This window comes from Electrona antarctica (genome assembly GCF_951216825.1).
Source record: "Electrona antarctica genome assembly, chromosome: 24".
NCBI classification, from domain to species: domain Eukaryota; kingdom Metazoa; phylum Chordata; class Actinopteri; order Myctophiformes; family Myctophidae; genus Electrona; species Electrona antarctica.
Window position 1 is genome coordinate 27,678,092 of NC_136803.1, and position 17,600 is coordinate 27,695,691.

At 41.0% G+C, this 17,600-nt stretch overlaps 1 long non-coding RNA gene across 1 annotated transcript in view; it reads right to left on the reverse strand.

Moving 5' to 3' along the window:
• Positions 1-17,600, reverse strand: part of LOC306917036 — a 94,056-nt gene that overhangs the window by 1,522 nt on the left and 74,934 nt on the right. The window lies entirely within an intron of this gene.

Sequence of the window (17,600 nt, forward strand, 5' to 3'; positions counted from 1 at the left end):
AATTGTAATGCTTTATGGTGTCGTCCCACAGTTAACAGTTTTTGTATGGAGTTGTGGTTGAAATGTACTGTAATTCTGCAAACTGTTAATAAATACTACAATCAATCAATTAAACCCCTTTCCCATTTCCACTCTGGACCTCTTCGGGCACATTTGTTTCAGCTACCACAAAAGTACATTTTGAGAGTAAGGTTTATATTATATTTTACACTAGTATTTTGGCGATGTAATGAGAGCATTATTTATTTCTCATGCTACAACTTTCCTCCCCTCACTTTAATGACTCCAGTTTCACACATCCATCCTCCTCCAAGTTGGTCACAATGCCTTCTACTAATGTGACACTAGGGGGAGTAAAGTGCTGCTAAAGAATATTCCCCTTTATTTTAGATTATTTCACTGAACCAGATAACAGATGTTTAACCATAACCACAGTGATTTCAGTCTATGAAAATAATGAAACAACTTTCCACCCAACATGAAACCAACATTACATCATTTACATGAGGCATCTTCCTCTGGATAATCAAAACCACCATCTGCACTTGGTTCAGCTCAGCTGCTAGAGCCCAGGGCAGTGTGTGTGTGTGTGTGTGTGTGTGTGTGTGTGTGTGCGCGCGCGCGTGCGTGTGTGCGCGTGCGATTGAAGTATTTATTAACAGCTTGCAGAATGGGTACATTTCACATGAAAGCACAACTCAATAAAAAAATCACACCCGTGTGAACTGAGTGGTGTAAGTGGAGTAAGTGGAGTGAGGTATTATATAAGGTAAGGTATTATATAGCCTGATCAGCTCTGATCTGACGTAATGAAATCACACCCGGATGTGATTTCACAACTGGCTTTTGTGTGCAGAAAAAAATGACCATGGTTGCTATGTTCAAAATAATTTCTGACGTAATTAAATCACACCCGGGTGAACTGGATGACCGTAGCAACCGTGGTCATTTTCTCTGCGCAAAAAAAGCCAGTTGTGAAATCACATCCGGGTGTGATTTCATTACGTCAGATCAGAGCTGATCAGGCTATATAATACCTTACCTTATATAATACCTCACTCCACTTACTCCACTTACACCACTCAGTTCACACGGGTGTGATTTTTTTATTGAGTTGTGCTTTCATGTGAAATGTAGGAGTGGTTTACACCACTCAAAAACTGTTACTGTGGACACCCCTCCTGATAAAGCATTACACTGACTTGTTTACAACAGGGTCCACCATTTTCAATTCATCAGAATGTGTGTGTGTGTGTGTGTGTGTGTGTGTGTGTGTGTGTGTGTGTGTGTGTGTGTGTGTGTGTGTGTGTGTGTGTGTGTGTGTGTGTGTGTGTGCGCGTGTGTGTGTGTGTGTGTGTGTGTGTGTGTGTGTGTGTGCGCAGTCACGGAACTCAGATTAACAGTACATTCACCCTGCCAGATGCCGAGAAACTCATCGGGATTTCGGGTCCGGGATGATCATCATCAATCATCATGGCCATCCTAGCAAGAGAATCGAGAAGCTCCCACTTGCATTCTTCAGAACTCTTAACAACAGTGCTGCTATGATCCTGATGAAAGTTCAGAAACATGATGGTAGTAGTACACCTACCTACACAGAATACCCATACATTTACTCCAATAACTCCATTCGCTACCCTGGCGTCCCGTCTCCTACAGTACAAGCAAAGGTCGCGTATCCCTGTTTGTGGAGACTGCAGAGTGCAGTGCATGCAACAATGCCCCCTCCTCCGAGTCCTAAGCCTAAGGAACTCCTCAGACCCCCGACCTCCACCCGCCCCCTTCACCACCCCCTACTTTTTCGGAGAGTCTCTTATTTTGTATTTTTTTAATTATTCTTTTTTCTTTTTTGTGTGTGACTTTTTATGTCATGTGTCAAATATAAAGTGCGTTACTAACAAATAATAATAATAATAATAATAATAATTATTATTATTATTATTATTATTATTATTATTATTATTATTATTATTATTATTATTATTCAAATTAATATTATTATTATTATTTGCTGTTGTTAGTTTGGACTCTCTCCTGTGACCAGTCCGGTGTGGTTAAACCTGTCAACCGCCACCACGACAGGTTCCAGGGTCACTGAATCACTAAAGCCTCTCCACCACGGCAAGGTCACAGCAATAGGAGAGGAAGTGGCCCTTAAAAGGGCCGGGGGTGGTGGTACAGGGTCTCGAGCTCTCACAGTGACATGAGGGAAAAGTAGTTTGCCACAGCAGACAACCGTTCCTCCATGATCTCCTCCTTCTCCTCCAGAAGGGCCTGCCATTCATCCTCATTGATCCTCAACTGCTCTGACAGCAGGGTCTCCTTCTCCTCCACCTTACGGAGAGAAAAGTAGTCCTCCACACGAGACTCCCATTCCTCCATCCTCTCCTCAAACTCCTCCACAATGGCCTGCCACTCATCCTCCTTGATCCTCCACCTCTCCTCCCTGCACTCCTCCGTCTCCGCCAGGTCTGGGTGGTTGACCACAGCGTTGATGAAACTACCGGAGTAATAACTTTGTGTCACCGCCATCACAATGGATAGGTCTTCTTCTGCTAAGGTTCTGAGCTGTACTGTCTCAGTGTCTCTCCAAAAGAAGTGATGTCTAACAGCCGTGTACAGCCAGGCTTTATTCTGTTGGTTTCCCGTTGCCCATTGGCTGATGCCTAGCAACGGTTTGTACACAGAACGCTCTGACGTCACCCGTATCAACAAACAGCCTGCAGGTGGATCACGCGAGATATCAACACTAGGCTTGTGTATTTGTGTTGTCATGGCGACAATTTCACACGACCAAAGGACAGGTCAGAGGTCACGTTGTGCTAGCCAGGTAAATAATCACAGTGACGTGTTTGTATTTCTCTTTGTGTTTTATTTTTAAACGTTGCTATTAGCTTCCAAGCTAACCTTTAGCTTGCAAGCTAACTCGGCTGTTAGCTTCGTTTTGTTTATTGTTGTTGACGTCCTCATAAACAACATGCTTTGTTTATTATGGTAATATAAGGAATATATATTTCAGACATTATGTCATACTACTTATTGTGATTTGGGTAGGTGCCTGTGTGTTTTAAATGTGTGTGTGCGAAATTAATTTAGTCCCTTGTTTGTGCCGAATCTGGGTTGCACATGGTTTGTTGAACTCCCTCTGGTGTTGTGGGCGTGGACTTCGTTGACATTAAGGAAGTATTTAGACAGATGAACAATTTATTGCTTAGGGCTAGTGAGCGAAAACATTAATCGAATTGAATTGAATAGACCTGTGGCATCAAATACGCTAACTAGCTGTTAAACATTCTTGTCCTATGGTGTGCATTAGATAACACTAACAGTCATATAAAGTCATTTAAATGTCAGTGCTATTTTTATATATAATCAACTGTTGGACAAACAACAGCCATGTCCAGGTAGTCACAAGTGCTTGCCATGCCTTGATGTATTATGGGTTAGTTATTGCCCTAATTGGCTTTCTGTAAAGCTCTCTCATTGTCTTTTCCTGCAAGATGTGTTTTTAAATCATGTTAAAAATAACACGAGACATATCCCCCCTTAGCCTGGCTAATAAGCCAGACTAATATCACACAACACTGTCGCGGTATATTAGTCTGGGCTGGCTCCACTTGGATTTCATTTCCCGGGGGGCGGGTTCAAACATTTTCTCTTTGACGCAATTGGTCAGAGATACTGTCAGTCAAAGGTCTCAAGCATTGAACGTCACTGTACCAAAGCCCGCCCATATTGCATACCGTGTCCCGATTGGTCCGACCTGTTCTCGGTTGTAGGAAAGAGGCGTGCTACTGAGCCTCGCCAGACCGTAATCCGCTGGTAGGCAATTTCTTTTGCCAACGGCTGATTCGGTCTGGTTTATTAACCAGGCTAATCCCCCCTAGGCTACAGTACCACACATGAACAAAATAGCATTTTAAAACAAAATGTGAGATGCTAGAGGGATTTAATAACAAACTGATAAGAAATATTAGGCCTATGTTCGAATATATGACATCAAGGCATTTAATAGCAACTTAAGTAATAAGTTGCTTACGCTGTTCCGGTCCCACTTGTCCCACACAAGCGATACTTCTGTCCCTCAAATGAACAGTTTGGATCTGGTCACCTTAAGTACATGTTAAGGGTTTCTGATCATGTAGAGGCCCCATGGGCACCGCTCTAGTTTCTACAATTCAGATAATTCTAAATTATCTAAATATTTCCATATCTCTCTTCAGGGTTTACCTGAGATTGTTAAAATCCTGGTACCATCTCTGTGACAGAAAGATGAAGACGGCCTCGCATCTGGCAGCAGAGAATTGCTGTGACCGTTGTTTAGCTGGAGCAGTTAGGACCCCACATCAACACAGCGTCGTTGCACAGGTCTTTGAGTGATGGAACAAGGAGAAGTCCTTTTAGCCTCTGAGACCCCTACGGTCTCCGAGGCTACCCTCACATAAGTGTGTAGCAACCGTTACACACCTGGAGGGTTTCTGATTTGAGCTCTTGACAAACTCCACCACGTCCTTGACTGAGAGAACGACTCCCACACCTCCTGACTGGAACACCACAGAACACGTGTTCAGAGGACACAACTGTGAGACAAAGAGGAGAGCAAGATTAGAACAATCTGGGTTTTTTTGTTGGTGTCGTTACTGGAAAAAAATAATCTTTTGGAAAACAGTATATTAGGTCACAAAGTAGATTTGAGATTCCATGAGGAATGTCATTATGTGGTAAAGTAGAAACCATTACCTCAATCTGACAATAGATGGCAGACTAAACGGCACAGAAAACGTTAACACAACCAAGATGACTAGACTACACACAACATTATAACAATGAATACATCCGTCATCATTATCATGTTTATAGCAAAAAGCTAAGCTATATACTTTTGTATTATTTCAGGCGTGGCACGGCTGCAGCTCACCGCTCCTTGGCTGCGGCTCACCGCTCCAAGAGATGGGACAAATGCGGAGAACAAATTTCACTGCGGTAACGTGTGTGACAAAGCGTACGACTTTGACTTTGATCTCTAAACTATATGCACACACCTCTGGCAAGGAATGCTCTGAAAATGTAGAGAGACCCTGAGAGGACTACATGAAAAACTGTAAGACCTGTGTTGCCATGTGCTATTTGATCCAGGCTGATGTGTTTTTAAGTCATCATCAGTAGACTCTGGTCTGACTTATTCATATTGTTGCATAGTACGTGTATGTTACTATTAGGGATGCACCGAAAGGGAAATGCTTGGCCGAATGCCGAATATAGTAAACAGTTGGCCGAAAACGGAATACCGAATATCCGAATATGATTAATATTATATATCTTTTTTCCTACCATTGCTGTCATGGCCGCACTTTAAAGCTACCTGATTTATGGCAAAATAAATGGTTATGGCAAAACTTAACTTAAATAATGATCACTATTATGGGTCCATAAAACATTTATTCAGCTCTTTTGAATGCATTAATTGCATACACTATTCGGTGATATATTTTCTGCCTATTCGAGCCGAAACCGAATAGGCCGAAAACGCATTTTTAGCCATTTTCTGTCGAATATTTTCTGCGGCCGAATATTCGGTGCATCACTAGTTACTATGTTTAAATAAGTTCAACTGGAATGAGCTTTTCAACTGGAACAGACCTTGCTGTAATGATGAACTGAAAAAGAAAGTTCTCTGTGAAATCCTCACAGTGAATACTGCTCTGTCCATGACACTGTCCATGGTGCTGAATCTCTCATCTCAGAACAGAGACTGCATTTTAAAGCTTAGTTTATTTACACCTTTGTTTACACCTTGTTTTTAACTTAAGGCTTTTAAGGCAATTTAATATTGAGATGTTACTTTAAGTTTGTTGTGTTAATTACAAGATGGTTTGGCCGCCATCATAATTGTTGCATATGTGTCATAGAGGATTGTAGTTGAATATGTTTACATGATGAAGCAGCATGACTGTTGTACCTTTATAGCCTGTCTAAATGGCCATTGATGTTGATGCTATCAGGAGTCCTTATTGCCACACCTTATTATACACGTAATATTGTGGATGTGACAGTTACACCTGGCCCAAAGTCAAAATCAGTAACTCCCACAAACATTCAGGAAGACAGACTGCAGGAGCTGGCAAAATTAATGTTTGGGAACTCTGAAAGATTACTGGCTTTTATCTTGTCTATTTCCTTGTGGCTATCTAACCCAGTAACCCATGATACATCAAGCATGGCAAGCACTTGTGACTAACTGGACATGGCTGTTGTTTGTCCAACAGTTGATTATATATAAAAATAGCACTGACATTAAAATGACTTTATATGACCGTTATCTAATGCACACCATAGGACAAGAATGTTTAACAGCTAGTTAGCTTATTTGATGCCACAGGTCTATTCAAGCTGATTTGAGAAAAAACTCCTGACCTAGAAAGTTCTTCACCAATGTGTTTTGTAAAGGTGTTGACTAATGCATTTCCATTAATTGATTGATTGAATAGCCTACTTTGTTCGATAAAAATGTAAACAGCACGAGCTACAGTCAGACATTTAGGCTTTTCACATTGGCCTATTATAGCGCCACCAGGACGCCACAATATGTGACCATATTTGACTGAGGGACTGCCATTGTATTTTTCTTTTACATTTTTGTTTTTTCATTAAAGCATGGAGTCATAGCTTCAAATTGACATATTGATTTTTCAGTTTGACCCACCAGTTTTGGAGATATGGCTTATAGAGTAATAATGTCTTGCAGAAAACAGCGAGTTGAGAAAACAGGCTTGAAAGGTTCACTTCTGTGGTCTCTAACATTACACCTAGCTACATGTTTAAGCATTTCTGACATTTATTACTAGAGACATGCTAGAGACATGCTCTAGTATGTGAAGAGTCTGCCTGTGCTATTAACTCATTTTGGATACAAAAATAAAATGATTTCAGTTTTTCTCCTCTGGTGAAAAGCTGGAGGCTGCACAATGGCAGCCCCTCAGTCACATCTGGTCACATACCTACCTGATGTGGGAGACCTGTGCTTCGAGAGCAGTGCACTTTTACTAGTTGTCTTTGTCATGTCCTTGTTGGACGTTTTGTGAAGTAAATGGTTTAACTCCGTAAGAACTAAGAAGTAAGAACCATGATTTTCTTCCCTTTACCAAGCTCATGTTTTTGTGGACTTATTTGGAAAATTATGTTTGGAACATTACATATAATTACAAGTGGAGAATTTCACTAGAAAGGGCATTTCAATGGGTAGACTACATTAAATATATTTAAAATTGTAAAAAAAGAAAAAGGGGGACTGTTTGAAGTGAATCTATGGCAGAGCAGGTAAAATAATGCAGAGTTCTGAGGATCGTTAAAAAGTTTATTAATCAAACAAGCATGTTGATGCTGGACAACATAGAATACACACATAGAGCACACACAGAATATGATATGATATATGATATGATATGATATGATATGATATGATATGATATGATATGATATGATATGATATGATATGATATGATATAGTACTTTATTGTCAGTTCACACTGAAATTTGTCTTGCGACACAGCAGCCAAGTATGCAGAACACATATACGTACACACATTTGACATAACACAAAGAACAAGACAATTTACATACATAAAGACATGAAGACAAGAGCAATATCCACCGCTTAGATTATCCTGTGGCTACTACGACTCCTGATTAAGCCTCAAGGTCGACTGGTGGACAAAGGACCTCTTTAGTCTGACCTTATTGTATGCTGGTACACCATATCTCCTTCCTGAAGGTAGCAACCTATATTCTCCATACAACACATGCTTAGTATTAGAGGTGATATTCCTTGCTAACCTTAGGATGCTGTTATCATACGTGGATGTATATGATAACAGCATCCTAAGGTTAGCAAGGAATTATCACCTCTAAGCATGTGTTGTATGGAAAAAAAATAATGCAGAGTTCTGAGGATCGTTAAAAAGTTTATTAATCAAACAAGCATGTTGATGCTGGACAACATAGAATACACACATAGAGCACACACAGAATAGACATGATACCAGTAAGACGTGCTGATCTAGGTCAACTAGGCTCATCTATTCTAAACGGTGGTCAAAGAGCAAAACTTGCCTTTGTAACTTTTAAGAAGTTTTGAATGCATGACTTTTACTTTATTATGAATATGACTGAATATTAATATTGATATTGATATTGATATTGATATTGATATTGATATTGATATTGATATTGATATTGATATTGATATTGATATTATTTGCTGTTGTTAGTTTGGACTCTCTCCTGTGACCAGTCCGGTGTGGTTAAACCTGTCAACCGCCACCACGACAGGTTCCAGGGTCACTGAATCACTAAAGCCTCTCCACCACGGCAAGGTCACAGCAATAGGAGAGGAAGTGGCCCTTAAAAGGGCCGGGGGTGGGGGTACAGGGTCTCGAGCTCTCACAGTGACATGAGGGAAAAGTAGTTTGCCACAGCAGACAACCGTTCCTCCATGATCTCCTCCTTCTCCTCCAGAAGGGCCTGCCATTCATCCTCAAAAAGTAGTCCTCCACACGAGACTCCCATTCCTCCATCCTCTCCTCAAACTCCTCCACAATGGCCTGCCACTCATCCTCCTTGATCCTCCACCTCTCCTCCCTGCACTCCTCCGTCTCCGCCAGGTCTGGGTGGTTGACCACAGCGTTGATGAAACTACCGGAGTAATAACTTTGTGTCACCGCCATCACAATGGATAGGTCTTCTTCTGCTAAGGTTCTGAGCTGTACTGTCTCAGTGTCTCTCCAAAAGAAGTGATGTTTAACAGCCGTGTACAGCCAGGCTTTATTCTGGTGGTTGCCCGTTGCCCATTGGCTGATGTCTAGCAACGGTTTGTACACAGAACGCTCTGACTTCACCCGTATCAACAAACAGCCTGCAGGTGGATCACGCGAGATATCAACACTAGGCTTGTGTATTTGTGTTGCCATGGCGACCAAAGGACAGGTCAGAGGTCACGTTGTGCCAGCCAGGTAAATAATCACAGTGACGTGTGTCAATATTTGTCTTTGTCTTTTATTTTTAAACGTTGCTATTTGCTTCCAAGCTAACCTTTAGCTTGCAAGCTAACTCGGCTGTTTACGTTTTGTTTATTGGGGCGTTGACGTCCTCATAAACAACATGCTTTATTTATTATGGTAATATAAGGAATATCTATTTCAGACATTATGTCATACTACTTATTGTGATTTGGGTAGGTGCCTGTGTGTTTTCCACAGTAATGGATGTTTAGCATTTCAGTCAGCAGAGATTTGTTTATAGTAGGCTACTTATTGATTGATTGATTGATTGAAGTACTTATTAACAGTTTGCAGAATTACAGTACATTTCAAGCACAACTCAATACAAAAACTGTTAACTGTGAGTGGACGACCAATAAAGCACTAGACTTGTTTACAAGAGGGTCCACCTTGTTCAATTCATCATAACATTTAGAGACGTACATATACACTTCTATATAGCCAAAAACAGGAAATCATCATAAAGGAAAAGGGAAAAGAAAATATACAGTGAGGGGGGAAAGGGGTGGGGGATTCAGATTTTACGGGGGCCAGTTTCGAATTGCAGCCGTCCGTAGGTGCCCTTTGAGAGCGGTTTTGAAGGAGTCAAGGGATGCACATGTCTTAATGACTGTTGGTAGGACTGTGGCATAGGAGGGAAATTAATTTAGTCCCTTGTTTGTGCCGAATCTGGGTTGCACATGGTTTGTTGAACTCCCTCTGGTGTTGTGGGCGACTGGGCGTGGCATCAAATAATCTAACTAGCTGTTAAACATTCTTGTCCTATGGTGTGCATTAGATAACGGTCATATAAAGTAATTTAAATGTCAGTGCTATTTTTTATATATAATCAACTGTTGGACAAACAACAGCCATGTCCAGGTAGTCACAAGTGCTTGCCATGCCTTGATGTATTATGGGTTAGTTATTGCTCTAATAGTTGGCTTTCTGTAAAGCTCTCTCATTGTCTCTTTTCCTGCAAGATGTGTTTTTAAACCATGTTAAAAATAACACGAGACATATTCCCCCTAGGCTACAGTACTACCGCCTATGACCAAAATAGCATTTTAAAACAAAATGTGAGATGCTAGAGGGATTTAATAACAAACTGATAAGAAATATTAGGCCTATGTTCGAATATATGACATCAAGGCATATAATAGCAACTTAAGTAATAAGTTAGTAATAAGAACGCCGTTCCGGTCAAACTTGACAATTCAGATAATTCTACTAACTCATATCTAAATTCTCTCTTTCCATATCTCTCTTCAGGGTTTACCTGAGATTGTTAAAATCCTGGTACCATCTCTGTGACAGAAAGATGAAGACGGCCTCGCATCTGGCAGCAAAGAATTGCTGTGACCGTTGTTTAGCTGGAGCAGTTAGGACCCCACATCAACACAGCGTCGTTGCACAGGTCTTTGAGTGATGGAACAAGGATAAGTCCTGTTAGCCTCGGAGACCCCTACGGTCTCCGAGGCTACCCTCACATAAGTGTGTAGCAACCGTTATACACCTGGAGGGTTTCTGATTTGAGCTCTTGACAAACTCCACCACATCCTTGACTGAGAGAACGACTCCCACACCTCCTGACTGGAACACCACAGAACACGTGTTCAGAGGACACAACTGTGAGACAAAGAGGAGAGCAAGATTAGGACAATCTGTTTTTTTTTTTTTGGTGTCGTTACTGGAAAAAAATAATCTTTTGGAAAACAGTATATTAGGTCACAAAGTAGATTTGAGATTCCATGAGGAATGTCATTATGTGGTAAAGTAGAAACCATTACCTCAATCTGACAATAGCAGACTAAACAGCACAGAAAACGTTAACACAACCAAGATGACTAGACTACACACAACATTATAACAATGAATACATCCGTCATCACTATCATGTTTATAGCAAAAGGCTAAGCTATATACTTTTGTATTATTTCAGCCGTGCCACGCCAGCGTGGCACGGCTGCAGCTCACCGCTCCTTGGCTGCGGCTCACCGCTCCAAGAGATGGGACAAATGCGGAGAACAAATTTCACTGCGGTAACGTGTGTGACAAAGCGTACGACTTTGACTTTGATCTCTAAACTATGCACACACCTCTGGCAAGGAATGCTCTGAAAATGTAGAGAGACCCTGAGAGGACTACCTGAAAAACTGTAAGACCTGTGTTGCCATGTGCTATTTGATCCAGGCTGATGCGTTTTTAAGTCATCATCAGTAGACTCTGGTCTGACTTATTCATATTGTTGCATAGTACGTGTATGTTACTATTAGGGATGCACCGAAAGGGAAATTCTTGGCCGAATACCGAATATAGTAAACAGTTGGCCGAAAACTGAATACCGAATATCCGAATATGATTAATATTATATATCTTTTTTCCTACCATTGCTGTCATGGCCGCACTTTAAAGCTACCTGATTTATGGCAAAATAAATGGTTATGGCAAAACTTAACTTAAATAATGATCACTACTACAAAACTATAAAATACTATAAAACATTTATTCAGCTCTTTTGAATGCATTAATTGCATACACTATTCGGTGATATATTTTCTGCCTATTCAAGCCGAAACCGAATAGGCATTTTTAGCCATTTTCTGCCGAATATTTTCTGCGGACGAATATTCGGTGCATCACTACTTACTATGTTTAAATAAGTTCAACTGGAATGAGCTTTTCAACTGGAACAGACCTTGCTGTAATGATGAACTGAAAAAGAAAGTTCTCTGTGAAATCCTCACAGTGAATACTGCTCTGTCCATGACACTGTCCATGGTGCTGAATCTCTCATCTCAGAACAGAGACTGCATTTTAAAGCTTAGTTTATTTACACCTTTGTTTACACCTTGTTTTTAACTTAAGGCTTTTAAGGCAATTTAATATTAAGATGTTACTTTAAGTTTGTTGTGTTAATTACAAGATGGTTTGGCCGCCATCATAATTGTTGCATATGTGTCATAGAGGATTGTAGTTGAATATGTTTACATGATGAAGCAGCATGACTGTTGTACCTTTATAGCCTGTCTAAATGGCCATTGATGTTGATGCTATCAGGAGTCCTTATTGCCACACCTTATTATACACATAATATTGTGGATGTGACAGTTACACCTGGCCCAAAGTCAAAATCAGTAACTCCCACAAACATTCAGGAAGACAGACTGCAGGAGCTGGCAAAATTAATGTTTGGGAACTCTGAAAGATTACTGGCTTTTATCTTGTCTATTTCCTTGTGGCTATCTAACCCAGTAACCCATGATACATCAAGCATGGCAAGCACTTGTGACTAACTGGACATGGCTGTTGTTTGTCCAACAGTTGATTATATATAAAAATAGCATTGACATTAAAATGACTTTATATGACCGTTATCTAATGCACACCATAGGACAAGAATGTTTAACAGCTAGTTAACTTATTTGATGCCACAGGTCTATTCAAGCTGATTTGAGAAAAACACTCCTGACCTAGAAAGTTCTTCACCAATACAATGTGTTTTGTAAAGGTGTTGACTAATGCATTTCCATTAATTGATTGATTGAATAGCCTACTTTGTTTGATAAAAATGTAAACAGCACAAGGTACAGTCAGACATTTAGGCTTTTCACATTGGCCTATTATAGCGCCACCAGGAGGCCACAATATGACCTACCTGATGTGGGAGACCTGTGCTCCGAGAGCAGTGCACTTTTACTAGTTGTCTTTGTCATGTCCTTGTTGGACGTTTTGTGAAGTAAATGGTTTAACTCCGTAAGAAGTAAGAACCATGATTTTCTTCGCTTTGCCAAGCTCATGTTTTTGTGGACTTATTTGGAAAATTATGTTTGGAACATTACATATAATTACAAGTGGAGAATTTCACTAGAAAGGGCATTTCAATGGGTAGACTACATTAAATATATTTAAAATTGTAAAAAAGGGGGGACTGTTTGAAGTGAATCTATGGCAGAGCAGGTAAAATAATGCAGAGTTCTGAGGATCGTTAAAAAGTTTATTAATCAATCAAGCATGTTGATGCTGGACAACATAGAATACACACATAGAGCACACATAGAATAGACATGATACCAGTAAGACGTGCTGATCTAGGTCAGCACGCTCATCTATTCTAAACGGTGGTCAAAGAGCAAAACTCCACATGCCTTTGTAACTTTTAAGAAGTTTTGAATGCATGAATTTTACTTTATTATTATTATTATTATTAAAATTAATATTATTATTATTATTATTTGCTGTTGTTAGTTTGGACTCTCTCCTGTGACCAGTCCGGTGTGGTTAAACCTGTCAACCGCCACCACGACAGGTTCCAGGGTCACTGAATCACTAAAGCCTCTCCACCACGGCAAGGTCACAGCAATAGGAGAGGAAGTGGCCCTTAAAAGGGCCGGGGGTGGGGTGGGGGGGGGGGGGGGGGGGGGTACAGGGTCTCGAGCTCTCACAGTGACATGAGGGAAAAGTAGTTTGCCACAGCAGACAACCGTTCCTCCATGATCTCCTCCTTCTCCTCCAGAAGGGCCTGCCATTCATCCTCATTGATCCTCAACTGCTCTGACAGCAGGGTCTCCTTCTCCTCCACCTTACGGAGAGAAAAGTAGTCCTCCACACGAGACTCCCATTCCTCCATCCTCTCCTCAAACTCCTCCACAATGGCCTGCCACTCATCCTCCTTGATCCTCCACCTCTCCTCCCTGTACTCCTCTGTCTCCGCCAGGTCTGGGTGGTTGACCACAGCGTTGATGAAACTACCAGAGTAATAACTTCTTGTCACTGCCATCATAATGGATAGGTCTTCTTCTGCCAAGGTTCTGAGCTGTACTGTCTCAGTGTCTCTCCAAAAGAAGTGATGTCTATCAGCCGTGTACAGCCAGGCTTTATTCTGTTGGTTGCCCGTTGCCCATTGGCTGATGCCTAGCAACGGTTTGTACACAGAACGCTCTGACGTCACCCGTATCAACAAACAGCCTGCAGGTGGATCACGCGAGATATCAACACTAGGCTTGTGTATTTGTGTTGTCATGGCGACAATTTCACACGACCAAAGGACAGGTCAGAGGTTTGATTGATTGATTGATTGATTGATTGATTGATTGAAGAATTTATTAACAGTTTGCAGAATTACAGTACATTTCAAGCACAAACTCAATACAAAGGCTGTTAACTGTGAGTGGACGACCCAATTAAGCATTACACTTGTTTCCAATAGGGTCCACCATGTTCAAATCATCAAAACATTTAGAGACGTACAAATAGACACTTCTATAGACAGAACAGGAATTCATAAAGGAGGTAAAAAGGGAAAAGAAACATATACAGTGAGGGGAAAAAGGGGGGGCGGTGGGGGGGGATTCAGATTTTACGGGGGCCAGTTTCGAATTGCAGCCGTCCGTAGGTGCCCTTTGAGAGCGGTTTTGAAGGAGTCAAGGGATTCACATGTCTTAATGACTGTTGGTAGGGCGTTCCACATTTTTGTGGCATAGGAGCGAAATTAATTTAGTCCCTTGTTTGTGCCGAATCTGGGTTGCACATGGTTTGTTGAACTCCCTCTGGTGTTGTGGGCGTGGACTTCGTTGACATTAAGGAAGTATTTAGACAGATGAACAATTTATTGCTTAGGGCTAGTGAGCGAAAACATGAATCTAATTGAATTGAATAGACCTGTGGCATCAAATACGCTAACTAGCTGTTAAACATTCTTGTCCTATGGTGTGCATTAGATAACACTAACAGTCATATAAAGTCATTTAAATGTCAGTGCTATTTTTATATATAATCAACTGTTGGACAAACAACAGCCATGTCCAGGTAGTCACAAGTGCTTGTCATGCCTTGATGTATTATGGGTTAGTTATTGCCCTAATAGTTGGCTTTCTGTAAAGCTGTGTTTTTAAATCATTTTAAAAATAACACTAGACATATCCCCCCTAGGCTACAGTACCACACATGAACAAAATAGCATTTTAAAACAAAATGTGAGATGCTAGAGGGATTTAATAACAAACTGATAAGAAATATTAGGCCTATGTTCGAATATATGACATCAAGGCATTTAATAGCAACTTAAGTAATAAGTTGCTAACGCCGTTCCGGTCCCACTTGTCCCACACAAGCGATACTTCTTTCACTCAAATTAACAGTTTGGATCTGGTCACCTTAAGTACATACATATTAAGGGTTTCTGATCATTTAGAGGCCCGCTCTAGTTTCTACAATTCAGATAATTCTACTAACTAACTAACTATTCTACTACTAAATCTAAATGATCTCTTTCCATATCTCTCTTCAGGGTTTACCTGAGATTGTTAAAATCCTGGTACCATCTCTGTGACAGAAAGATGAAGACGGCCTCGCATCTGGCAGCAGAGAATTGCTGTGACCGTTGTTTAGCTGGAGCAGTTAGGACCCCACATCAACACAGCGTCGTTGCACAGGTCTGATGGAACAAGGAGAAGTCCTGTGATGTGAAGCACATGTCTCAGTCTGTTGTGGTCATCCAGGCTGGCCGCAAGGCTTCCAAGGGTCAATGTGGAATGGCATCCGTTTATCAGAATGCTGATTGTTGAACATGTGCAGGTCAGGAAGATGCAGCAGTAGCTTGGGGAAGAGGTTGCTGTCGTTGGGTAACGGTGATGAGGGTAAAGATTTTATTAGATTATCCTGTAGTTGCTCCACTGCCCTCAGCTCCACCATACCTGAACCATCTGAAAATGAAGCAGGTAACATAGATGAGGCGGCTTAGGAACAAATAAGGGTAACTGTGTGTGTGTGTGTGTGTGTGTGTGTGTGTGTGTGTGTGTGTGTGTGTGTGTGTGTGTGTGTGTGTGTGTGTGTGTGTTAACGTCAGACAGCAGGGCTTCTCACTGAAGTTAAACATGGCATCTAGTAAGGAGGCGACAGTTCGATGGTTCGATGGTTCACCATTCCTACCTAAGTCCTGCCCAGGAGATTAACCTTTGCCCAGAGTCACGTGTGTCAAATATGTTGTTTCTTGCACTGATATAAGTTCTATAAGAAGCCATTTGTGTTATTATTTTGTGTTCATACTACAGTATGTCTGCACGTTAGTGCTGTGAGTTGGGACGTGATTGCCCAAGACTCACCTATATATCACTCCAGGTTGATGAGAAGTCAACTGTATAGATTGATTTGGAATTGGCTTTCTTTTGGATATTTTTGAACAGTGACAGGACACTAGGAGAACTACCAACACTTGTTTGCAATTTCCCATTGATTTGTTTTGTTTGCTCATGAAAAGCATTATAGTAATTGTTTTACTGATTATTCCTAACTGACCCTCCCAGTGCCCACCTCCCTCATATTAACAGAACCCCTACAGTCTCCGAGGCTACCCTCACATAAGTGTGTAGCAACCGTTACACACCTGGAGGGTTTCTTATTTGAGCTCTTGACAAACTCCACCACGTCCTTGACTGAGAGAACGACTCCCACACCTCCTGACTGGAACACCACAGAACACGTGTTCAGAGGACACAACTGTGAGACAAAGAGGAGAGCAAGGACAATCTGTTTGTTTTTTTTGGTGTCGTTACTGGAAAAAAATAATCTTTTGGAAAACAGTATATTAGGTCACAAAGTAGATTTGAGATTCCATGAGGAATGTCATCATGTGGTAAAGTAGAAACCATTACCTCAATCTGACAATAGATGGCAGACTAAACAGCACAGAAAACATTAACACAACCAAGATGACTAGACTACACACAACATTATAACAATGAATACATCCGTCATCACTATCATATTTATAGCAAAAAGCTAAGCTATATACTTTTGTATTATTTCATAAATACTATTGTAGAGCATGCATGCTCTGAAAAAGTTGAAAACACCTTATTAAGACATGTTATGTTGTTTTTTTTCCATTTAATTTGTCAAATGTCTGATGTCACATGTAGGATTAAAGGATGTCAATGTTGCATTAAAGGCATGTGGTATGAATCCATCCCATTCTTTGACCAGATAGTGGCCTTGTGGTTAGAGTGTCCGTACTGAAACTGGGAGGTTGGGGTTTGATCCCCGGCCGGGTCATACCAAAGACTGTAAAAATGGGACCTTCACCCAAGGCCTCCCTGCTTGGCATTCAGCATCCAAGGGTTGGATTGAGGGGTTAAATCAACAAATCAAATGATTCGCCCGCACAGCACGGCTGCAGCTCACCGCTCCTTGGCTGCGGCTCACCGCTCCAAGAGATGGGACAAATGCGGAGAACAAATTTCACTGCGGTAACGTGTGTGACAAAGCGTACGACTTTGACTTTGATCTCTAAACTATGCACACACCTCTGGCAAGGAATGCTCTGAAAATGTAGAGAGACCCTGAGAGGACTACCTGAAAACCTGTAAGACTTGTATTGCTGTGTGCTATTTCATCCAGGCTGATGTGTTTTTAAGTCATCAGTAGACTGTGGTCTGACTTATTCATGTTGTTGCATAGTATGTTTAAATAAGTTCAACTGGAATGAGCTTTTCAACTGGAACAGACCTTGCTGTAATGATATGATATGATATGATATAGTACTTTATTGTCAGTTCACACTGAAAT